Source organism: Lutra lutra, chromosome 9, assembly GCF_902655055.1.
Source record: "Lutra lutra chromosome 9, mLutLut1.2, whole genome shotgun sequence".
NCBI lineage: Eukaryota > Metazoa > Chordata > Mammalia > Carnivora > Mustelidae > Lutra > Lutra lutra.
In genome coordinates, this window is record NC_062286.1 from 123,928,513 (window position 1) to 123,939,903 (window position 11,391).

Consider the following 11,391-nt stretch of genomic DNA (forward strand, 5'->3'; position numbering starts at 1 on the left):
CTCCCGTCCCCAGTGGCCAGTTTTCCTTCAACACCTTCAACACAATGGTATCATTCCTAGCTCTGGCATGACCTTTCGGTTCCACTGCTGAGGGCTTTGTGCTAGACACAGAAACACCCCAGAGTGGCGGGGGGCGGGGAGTGGTGCACGGGTAAATGGGATCAAGCTGACTGAGTAAAAAAAGTGTCTAACAATTGTGAGTCACCTGCTGTATACCCTCTCTCCGCTCTACACCTCATGTCAGCCTTGCTCATTTTCTCTTTACAATCTAAAACAACACTGGGGTTGCTGTGCCCATTTTACATAAGATGCTCAAGGATGGTTACAGAGCTGTAACTCCTCCAGGTTCTTGCTAGAAGTGGCATGGAGGACATTCCAGTGAGACCTGTCCACATTAAGGCCATGCTAGTGTCCCCCAAGCCGGGGAAGACCTTCCTCTTCATTGTCATTCACAGATGTTCAACGCCTATGTCTCTTGTTAGCTCAAGCACATGGGTGATGACAAACGAGATTGGCTGAAAGAAATATGCTGGCACCTCCCCAAAGTGACCTTGTGGTGAAGAAAGGGGCAGGGCCACTGCTGGGAGCGTGGACATCCCCGAAGATCTTCCATGCCATACTCTGAAACTTGGTGTTATTCTGCATGCCAGATATTCACGTGTAAGGCACAATCCCATGGATGGACTTGGATACCTCCATGACACGTGACCAGCATGGTGGAAACCTCCATGACAAGTGACCAACATGGCCACGGTATGCAGAATACCTGGAGGGCAGCAGCTCAATGTGGGCTGTGACATCAAGACAGAGACTACCAGGGTTGTGGTTGGAGATGGTGGTGGTTGTAGGACAGGTGTCAGATTAGGAGGTGGGGTCTTTGTCCTTCCCCTTCACTGCAGGCTGGTGTTGTAGCTTCCAAAGCTCATAAGGGACATGCAGCTTTTTCATGACTCTCTTGGGACATGGGCCCTTGTAGCCTTGAACCTCCCCGTCAGAAGCCCGACCATCCCGAAGCTGCCATCTGGAGACACTGTGTGGAGAAAGCACATAGAGATGGGGCGAGGTGCCCAAGGAACCCCAACTGTCCCAGCTCCCACCTATTTGAGCCACTGGATGCAAATGAGTGAGGCTTCGGGTATTTTCAACCGTATAAGAGAGGGTTAGGACTAGCAGGAGCCCTGTGGGGAATCAGTAGCCAAGCTGGACTGAACCATATTGAAACCCAAGTTCCCCTCACCCTCCAAAACACCCAGGGATGATGATCCTGTCTTTATTGAAAATTTGATATTTTCTCCATCATGGATTCTTTCGGTATTGATTTTGGTTTTTTAAAAGACACTGATTAAAATATTGCTTACCTTGATTACTGAGTTTTTTAGGCACATCTCTCCCCCTTAAAATTTGTGCCCAAGAGGAGTGACCTGTTGATATCACCCTCATCCTGGCCTGTGTGAGACCTTCAGCCAGGTAACGCCTAGCTGGTCCCAGTCAGCCTGGAAGAAACATGCAAGATGGTAATATTGGCTGACTTGTTTTGCAGCAGTAGCTAACTGATAGAGAGAGCAGCCAAGTTCGCTCTGGTCAGCTCACCTGGATTTATTTGTTTATTTATTTATTTGCTTATTTTGTTTAGGCCTTTAAATGTCCTAATTCTGAATTAATTCAACCAAAGCAATATTATAATCTACACATACACAGAAAGAAGAGGAGGACAGAATTAACTGTGGTGATGAAATTATGATAGGGTGTAGAAAAGTATGGGGCTAGCATTAAACCCTATGTGTGCTCTGAACACAGGTCTGTCAAAACCTAGTATTTCCTTCTTGGCTGAGGATGACAAAATTAAAGGTTAGTTTGACTGGATTTAAATACTAGCTCTACCACCAGTTAGCTTGGTGTCATTGGAGCAGTCAGTAAGCTCACTGAACTTCAGTTTTATCATCTGCAAAATGGGCACAATACCAACACTCTCTTCATGGGAATTTTTTTTTTTTTTTAAATTTGACAGATCACAAGTAGGCAGTGAGGCAGGCAGAGAGAAAGAGAGGAGGAAGAAGGATCCCGGCTGAGCAGAGAGCCCAATGCAGGGCTCGATCCCAGGACCCTGGGATCATGACCTGAGCTGAAGGTAGAGGCTTTAACCCACTGAACCACCCAGGTGCCCCACTTCATGGGATTGTTAACAGAGTGAAATGAAACGGTCCATGTTAAGCTCACTGTCTTGCATACAATAAGTGATCAGTAAAGGTTAGCTCTCATTATTGCTGCTTCTGCTGCTATTGTTAACTAGAACTTGAAGAGAGAGCCTGGGCGAGTTGAGCTTGGATGATCACAGGGAGAGCGTGTCTTTCTGTTATCCTGCCTGACATGTCATGGAAGAAGTCCACCTTCTTGCTGTATCACTATCCCAAGGTGGGATATCACTGCTGTATCTTAAACCCAGATCGAGGATATTAGCAATCCAAGGGGTTAAATAGAGAACTATCGAATAGAAAAACCCAAGACAAGCCAAATTCTTGGGAAGAACCAGTCTTGGGCTGAGAACCCAAGATGAGCTAAAACAGAGCATGTTTTCAGGATTAAAGCAGAACTAGACAGTTGATTCATTCATCTTCCTTCTGGCTGGTGTCACCTTTTAGTTGTGAAATTGAATAAAGGGTGTGCACGTGGGTGAGCGGAACCCGAGTGAAAGCAGGGGTTTCTGGGTTTGTCAGGCATGTTTATGCGTGACTTGTCTGCATGCTTGTGTGTGTGTCAGTGTGTCTGTGTGTGTTGCGAGCATGTGTATGTGTGTGTGTGTGTCTGAGATAAACTGCGAGAAGGTAGGGGTCCTGTGCCTAGCAGGGTTGCTGGTATGGGATAGGCACTCACCGTTTGTTGAATGACTGTACGAATGTGTATGAGTGTGTGTGGGTCCATGTGTGAGTGCAGATTTGGGCTGTTTCTTCCTGAAATGTACAGGTATGGATGTTCCTGCCAGGTGGGGGGTCCTCCATCTGATTGTGTGTTTAGGTCTTTGTAAATCTAGAACTTGGCTATGCAGGGATAACAGAATTTTCTTTCAGACCTCACGGATGCTCCCATCCCCTTCTTTGGGGCTCCCCCTGCCTGCAGGGCCCTCCTTCCCCTGCTGCCCCCAGCCCCCATTTGGACCTTTGCTTCTCTATATCTTCCGGAGGACACAGATGGCAGGAGCAGAGAATCGGAAGCACTTGGCAATGAAGTAGCAATTCACTCTGCAATCCCTTAGGTATTCATCGCAACAATGCCTGCTCTGATGGGCTCTGAGCACTGAATGCAGCTTTCAATGTGCAATCCCGCCGGGATTATGGCGCCGTGTGGCCCTCATCACGTCCGCTTGTTGTCAAGTGTTGCTGAGAGTTCTCCCACTCGGGATGAGGGAACCACTTGTTTAGCAACTGTTTTCCGAAATCTCCTCTGGGTTGGGGTTTCTGCGAAGCTCCCAGTGATGTGTTATTGTTCCTGGTTTGTGTTTTGGACACTAATGTGCTCTGCTGAAGTATGTAAATTGCCATAATGCAAGGAAATGAGATATAAAAATAACTCCGGGGCAGCAAATGCTGGAGGAGCTCTGAGATGGGCAGAGCCTGTCCTTGCTCCGCCTTGGGGCCCAAGGAGTAACTCCTGGCAGCAGGGGTGGGGCAGGAGACCTGAGATGCCCTGCACACGAGGCTCTCTGGTACCCACCCTCTTGCTGCTGCCTGGCAGCCCGGCTGGACAAGGCTGGGGTGACTCCCATCCTTTGGAAGGGACTGAGAGGCTGGATGTTGACTCTCTCCTTTCATGTCATCCATCAGCTTGGCCAACTGAACCGGGGGCTCTGCTGTCATGGGGGGAATCTGCTGCCTGCCTGCAGGGGGCAAATGTGTGTTCTTGTTGGTCCGTGACTCATTTACCTTCATGTTCCTTCTCCTTTGCCAGTCTGGGCTGTTGGCAGGGGGTTGGCCCCATAGGCTCCCAGGTTAGCTGGCTTTGGTTGGGTTTGGTCATTGGGAAACACCATGGGAACTGGAGGGCAAGAAAGGGGAGAAGGAGTAGAGAGAAGATGCCTCTCTGACTCAGATGGGGTCTCTAGGAGGAGCTGAGTCCTGCTATGGATCCACACCCCCATGGTTCTGGCTTCCACAGATGGCCCTTTCCTCCAGTTATCTCACTCCACCCTCAAACCTAAGCCTCCTTCGGACCCCAGGCCTAGGCATGGGTGTGGTTCCCTCTAATCCTCTCCTTGCCTCTGGGTTGAACTCACTGGCCTCCGTTTGGCTTCTCAGCCCCTCTGTTACCCGTGTCACAAATTCCTGGCAGTAAAGTTCCTCTGTTTGCAATGCTCAGTGGTTTCTGTTTCTTGTTTAGACTCTGACCGAGATGTTGTCCAAGACAACTTGGACCACCAGATCTTCTTCCATTGCATGTGGAGGGAATGGATTAAAGGGCAAAGAGGCACAAGGAAAACAGACCATTTCTCTATACAGATGGAACCCAGGGAGAATTAGTAATAATAATGAGAATATCTGACATTTACTGAGTACCACATGTGGGCCAGTGGGACTAGCTCCTCATTCACATTATCTTATTTAATACAATGACCTTTTGCGGGGGAGGAGAGGGAGTATTTCTATTGTTCCCTACTATGGTAGAACACTGAGGCCCAGAGAAGTAGGGCTGACATAGCTAATAGTGTGCCTGTGTGGTCAGATTGGAGCCCAGAAGTTTTATTCCAGGGGCCAAGCCTCAGATCACGACGTTCTTCTCCCTTTGCTAGTAGCATCTTCCAAGTTATAGTTGGAAGCACTATAGTTCTACTCAATGTTATGGCAGGGGAGGGAGGCAGGGGTGTGGTCCAAAGGATTGTATGATGTGATGAGCTCGGGGAGAATGACAGGTTCTATTGCCACCTTATTTTGGAGACTTGTAGTGCATATGGCCATATTAAAGGCCATATTAAAGTTCTGTATCACAGAAGCACATTTATCTCAATAAACACAAAGAGCTCCACCATGGAATTCTTGTGGGCTCCCTTTAGAGCATCTTGGAGTGGGGGGTGGGCAGTCCAGAGAACACAGTTTTTGGAAAACTAGAGAGGGGATTCATCTTGAATACATCCAGTGTATCTTTTTGTATTTTAAGACAAATCAGCTGGAAAATCTATTTGGAGAGCAGAAGGTCTTGAAATTGCAGCTGGAGAAGTAACCTAGACGTAGTCATTTTGGATGCCTTGCTCAGTTCTTGGTTTATTATCTCTCCCCTCCAGATGACCCTGGCCTTTGCCTGGACTCTCCAGGGACTGAGCAACCTCCCTCCCAAGCCGTGCGAGCTATTGTTGGAAGTCTTGGAGGTGAAAGACCTTCACCTTTCTGTACCTCCCATCTGTGGACCCGATTTGTATTCCCGGAAGGTAGTTCTTTTGCTTTTGGGATGCTCCCAGCATGTACACCTTCTGTCTTATGTTTTCCAACTTAAATTGTTTCTGTTCATTGGTGGTGATTTGCATGCCACCCAGAGCACCCTTCTTTTTGGAGGTTGGTGCCCAGAGCTGAATCCATAGAGTTGGGGTTTCTTTAGCTTATTTTAACCACGTTCATGGCTTCAAATTACATATGGCACCCAAATCTTCCACATCTGTTGGAGAAAACCTCCAAGTTACTTCTGCTCATGTAAATTCTGATATCCCTCAGTCATTTCCAATGTTTCATGCCCTAAACTGGACTCATGGTCCTTCCTCTCCAGACCCACCCCTCCTCCCATGTTCCCTAGCTCACTAGGGAAAGAGTGATAAACCTTTCTATCCAGTGCCAAAGTCATATCTGGATATTGGAAGGCATCCAACCAGTGGCTCAACCAGCAGATTTTTTTTCCAGACTCCTGCCTCTCTCTCCTCCAGATACTGTTATCTACAGCTTGGCTGCCATTCTGAACTAGTTTGCTGAACTAGTTTCAGGAACCACCTGTTATCCCCATTCTTCTGATTTTTGTTCCCCTATAAGCCATTCTCACAGAGCAGGTGGGTACATCTTTCTAAAGTACATATTTAATCTCTGATTACTCTCTTGTTTAAGACTCTGTAATGGCTCCCTAGTGCTTCTGGACAGTGTATCTATCCCTTAGCTAAGGGGTTGTGGAAGATCTTTTAGGACTTGGGTCTTGCATGTACCTCCAGCCTCATATTTATCCATTATACCCTTTGTCCTCTAGTCTCCATCCAAACTGAATTATTGGAGCTCCTGAACATGCTGGGAGGTTCTTGCCACTGGGCCTTTGCACATGCAAAGATTTTATTTTATCAACACCTGTTAGTCCCTTAGGATTCTGCTCAGATTTTGCCCTTTCCAGGAGAGCTTCTCTAACCTTCCAAGCTTGGGTTAGAGGCTCCTATTTTGTATTCCCCAGGCCCATTATGCTCAGAGAGGATAGAAATGATATCAGAAAGACCTTGTTGCCCTGTGGACCAAATAATCAGATTAGTATCGTACTCTAAAACCCAAGAGGGTTTGGGATGCTTTGGGGGAATTTTCTGGCTTCTATAATGGAATTAGCTCCATTATTAAGGTAGTCTTTAATGACTACATTAATGTTGGGTGGGTTGTTAGGAAGATATAGTCTATAGCAGAAAGAAATTCTTGTTGTTCAACCACTGACATTACATGGAGGTCAGAGAATGGTGCAAAGCAACATTTTGCTTTTTCAGCTGAGTCTATGATGCACTTGTCTGACATTGCCCTGGATGGAAATGAGAGTTCATTTTCTTTGCTTTCCCTCCTTTTGTCTTTTCTATCATCCCCTTATCTCTTGTCCCATTTCCACTCACTTCCAGATAGAAGTCCCATTCACTTTATTTCAACGATAAGGAGCTTGGAGAAGGGTTGGGATGTGGATTTGGAGACTTTTAGGTTCTAGTGGTATGAAAGAAATTACCCCATCAGGTCTAGCTTTAGAGTGACACACTTACAAGACACATAAAAATTTTTTTTCTTACATTGACTCTGGTGGTTATGCTGGCTGATTCTTTTTTTTTTTTTTTTTTTTTTATTTGACAGAGATCACAAGTAGGCAGAGAGAGAGAGAGAGAGAAAGAAGGAAGCAGGCTCCCCACTGAGCAGAGAGCCCAATATGGGGCTCGATCCCAGGACCCTGGGATCATGACCTGAGCCGAAGGCAGAGGCTTTAATCCACTGAGCCACCCAGGCACCCCTGATTCTTTTTCCTTCTGACCAATGACCTTTTATATTTCTTTGTCTTGAAAAGGGTCAGAGACTCCATGGGAATTAGTAAGTCCCATAGCCAGGAAGTTGATCAAGGGGCTTCAGGAACCTTATTCTATCATGCTAAGAAGAAAAGAGGACAGAAACAATACCTATAGTAAAGCCAAAACGTTTGCTATTATTGTATATGTTGTATATAAAGTCTTGTCATAGACATTCCCACATCCCTACTTTCCCATGATCAAATGAGGCTGAGATGCATGAAATAAATTGTCTAAAGACACTGAGGTCTATGCTTAAGGATTGCTACTCAAGGGCCATGCTTAGTCCAGGAAAATCTGTCGCTCCTCTATAGGAATTTTTCAAAAAAGATTTTATTTATTTGTGAGAGAGAGAGCATGAGTGATGGGTGGGGGGAGGGAAAGGGAAAAGCAGACTTCCCTCTGAGCAGGGAGCCCAGAGCAGGACTCGATCCCAGGACCCTGAGATCATGACCTGAGCCAAAGGCAGATGCTTAACCGACTGAGCCACCCAAGTGCCCCATCCTCCATAGGAATGTGCCCTGCCCACCAACCAGGGCCCCTGGAGACACATGGTCCAAAAATGCTGTGCAGGCTGTGGTAGACTTACCTGTCAGTGGTTCAATGGTGACCAGGGATTCTCAAGTCACGTTGGCTTATACAGAAGGGTGATGGTTGATCATCCCAGCATCCTCATGTCCCCATCTTTGTGGATGGTGATGTTGTGGTCATCCTGCATCTCTGGCCCTTCCACTGAAGCATTCTCCTGCCTTAATTTTCTGCCCTCTGCTCTCTTCTACATGGGACAGAAGAGCAGGGGGTCAGGGGTCATGCCAGCACAAGGAGGTCTCAGTGAACATCTCTGGACTGCATATCACATTAATGCTCAGCCTCCCCACTGAGAAGTAAGTAAAGTTAGGGCTTATTTAATTGGAAATCTAAAGGACAGCACCTGCCACAGCCTACCCAGAATTTATGTACGTCTGTCTTGATGAGCTTGGAGGGAATGGGATGATTCACGATGGGACTGCCTGCCTCCTGATTTACAACCCATCATTTACATGTCGCTGAAGTCAATTAGCATGTATGGAAGGTCATACTCAACTAGAATTGTGCTCACTAAATCTCTGGGTGCCCAGTCTTCTAGGCAAGTCATGCCTGATCCCAGGCCCAGGCTCCTAAGTCCAGAGGAAATGGCAGACGTGTGGGTCAAAGGGTCTCTCTGAGGATGGTGGCCAACCCCAGGGAGCTCTGGCCTTCCAGCTGACTATATCCTTGGGATAACTGAGACCCTGTGCCATCACTAAGTGTGAGACCTGGAGTGAGAGCATCCACTTGTCAGCCCTGTGACCTTGAGGGGAGTCACTTAACCTTTCCTGGTTTTGGTTTCTTCATCTGTAAAATGGGAATGATAATGATACCAACCTCAAAGGATTGTGGAAATTGAATGAAAGACATTAAAGATTTGGAACAGGGCCTGTTGTATGAAGGTACTCAGCTGTGACACTCTAGAGCCTGGAAGTTAAGCAGTCCATTTGTTACAGAAGGCACATTTATATCCCCAGATTCCTACATGGAAACCTTAACTCCCAACGGGATGGTATCAGGAAGTGGGGCATTGGGCTGTGATCAGGTCATGAGGGAGAAACCCTGGGGTGGGACATTGCCCTTTTAAAGGAGACATGACACAGCTTGCTTCCTCCCTCTCTACTGCCTTCCATGTAAGGCCAGCCAGTCTATGCCATCTTGTTATAATAGCTCGAGCTGAAAAGGACATAGGTGTTCAAATCCTACAAGACCCAGAAGAATATGGTCTTTGAGACTCATGTTCTTATCAGTAATCCATGGACAATGCTGGGTAATAATGCTCCTAATTCTCAAGGCTGTGGGGAGCTGGAGTTTACAAAGGTAATTTAAGCAGAGCACTCCGCATGGTGTGTGGCCTGCTGTGTGTTCATTAAACACTTGCTACGTGGAGAAGGTGTGCCGAGACTGGATTTGGACTTGGCCCCAGTCTAAGCAGACCTTGTTTCACAGCTTGTTGTGCACGAACCGTGAGCTGGCCTGTTGGTTTTCTCCGTGTACATTTTTGACAACACGTCTCTCATCTACAGGATCAAAGATTCCCTCTCTTCTCTTGATTTCTTTCGGAAACATCTATAGTGCTATTCGCTTCATTGCATCTTCCCCATTTTTTTCTCCTTCAAAATTCCCTTCTCCAAATCTGCCTTCAGCTCAGAAACATATCAGCTCTCCCTTGACTTAGGAATTCATTGGGCTTTCTCTTCCCTCTGCTAGTTTGAACTTGACACATCATGGCAGAAGCTGCATGGACATCCAGTTGGGCTTTGACCTTCCCCATTTCTGGGCCATGGGATGAAGTGGGGGCCTATGGGTTCAAGGAGCAGCCTGGGGACCCCACTCATGGCATTGAGCGTCCTGCTCTGTTGACTGTTCACACTCGGCCGAGCCCCGTGGCCCCACGCTCTGACCACTGGGCGGCAGGATGATGGCTGAGTCAGCCACTCGCTCAGGGCTGCAGAGAGTGGACCTGCTCAGGAGACTTGTGCTGAGTGGAGAAAATCATGAATGGGTATGCAAAATTAGAGGGTATTTTTCCTCCTTCCTTCCTTCTCTTAAAGAGAGTTAATAAGTGATGCCTTTTTTTTTTTTTGAGGTATAACACATAGGATCAGCATTTTCCTTATCAAAGTGTTATTTTCAACATTAAAAAAAACCTCAATGGGTTTGATATCTTTTGGAAAAGTTAGGTAACTTTTTTCCAGTAAAGTTTCCCAATTTTCCTTTAAAAAAGAAAAACCTCATAAAGCACTCGTAGTGCATTTTATAGTCAGTTATTCCTAACAGCTAATAGTACCGAGCACCTCCTATGCGTCAGGCCTTGGGCTTAGTGCATGGCATCCCATTCCCCTTTCATCCTTACAAAGACCCTAGGATGCAGGTGTTCCTATTAAGGTCATGGCTCTGGCTGTCCCATCATACAAACTCCCACATCTCCATGGTTTCACATAGAAAACCCCTAAGGTCTTTTTTCTTACTCTTGCTCAGTACCCTGGGGGTTGGGTGGCCCTCTGTGTTCCAGTCCACACTCTGGAACACATGGCTCCAGGGTTCTCACAGTGGAGGAAGGGAGGACTAGACACTTTCATAGACCGTGCTGAAGAGTCGGGCTTAGAAGTGGCTGACATCAATTCTACCCACATCCTATTGACCACACACAGCTTCATGGTCCAACCCAACCATGCCTCAAAGGAGGCTAGGCAATGTGGAGGACCATGTGGATGTTTGGTCCCTGGCACAATCCCTACAATTATACTTCCTGGCTTGTCCCTACAGGCATTTGAGTTGGTGGGTCCTTGACCCGGACTTTTATTTACTCCTTATGCCATGAGCTCTGCCTCTTTAGAGGGAAAAGTTGTATATCTTTGAAAGCTAGAAAGGTCAGACTCAATCTATTTGCAGCCTAGGGCAGCTGTGAGAGGATATCAGGTTGGTTCCCTACTTAAATGCTGTGTGATCCAAGGCATATAACTAATTTAACTGCCCTGAGGCTTAAGTTCCTTATCAGCAAAGAGGCAATAATCATACTGCAATAGGCAGAATCCTAAGATGGCATCCAGGATTCCTGCTTCCTTGTGTATATGCTCTATACCATCCCTTTCCTGTGAGTATGGGCAGGACCCTAAGATACTGTGAGATGCCATTTCCATGATTATGATACTTTATATGCCAAAAGAGATTTGCAGATGAAATTATGATTCCTAATCAGTTGATTCTGAGTTAATAAAGAAGGATGTAATCCAGGGCGGGCCTGACCTAATCAGGTGAGGCCTTGAAAAACTACACCGTGGCAGATGCTCTCCTGCTGGCCTGGAAGAAAGCAAAAGCCATGTTGTAAACAGCGTCTGGGAGCAAGCACATGACTAGGGTCTGAGGGTGACCTCCAAGAATTGAAAGTGACCTATAGCTAACAGCCAGCAAGAAAACATGACCTGGATCGTATAGTGGTAAGAGACTGGCATCTACCAACAACCTGAATGACCCAGAATTCCATGTGAGACCACTGCCAGTTCACCTGTGCCGGGACCCCTGACCCACAGATACTGCAAGATAACACGTTTGCATAATTTTCA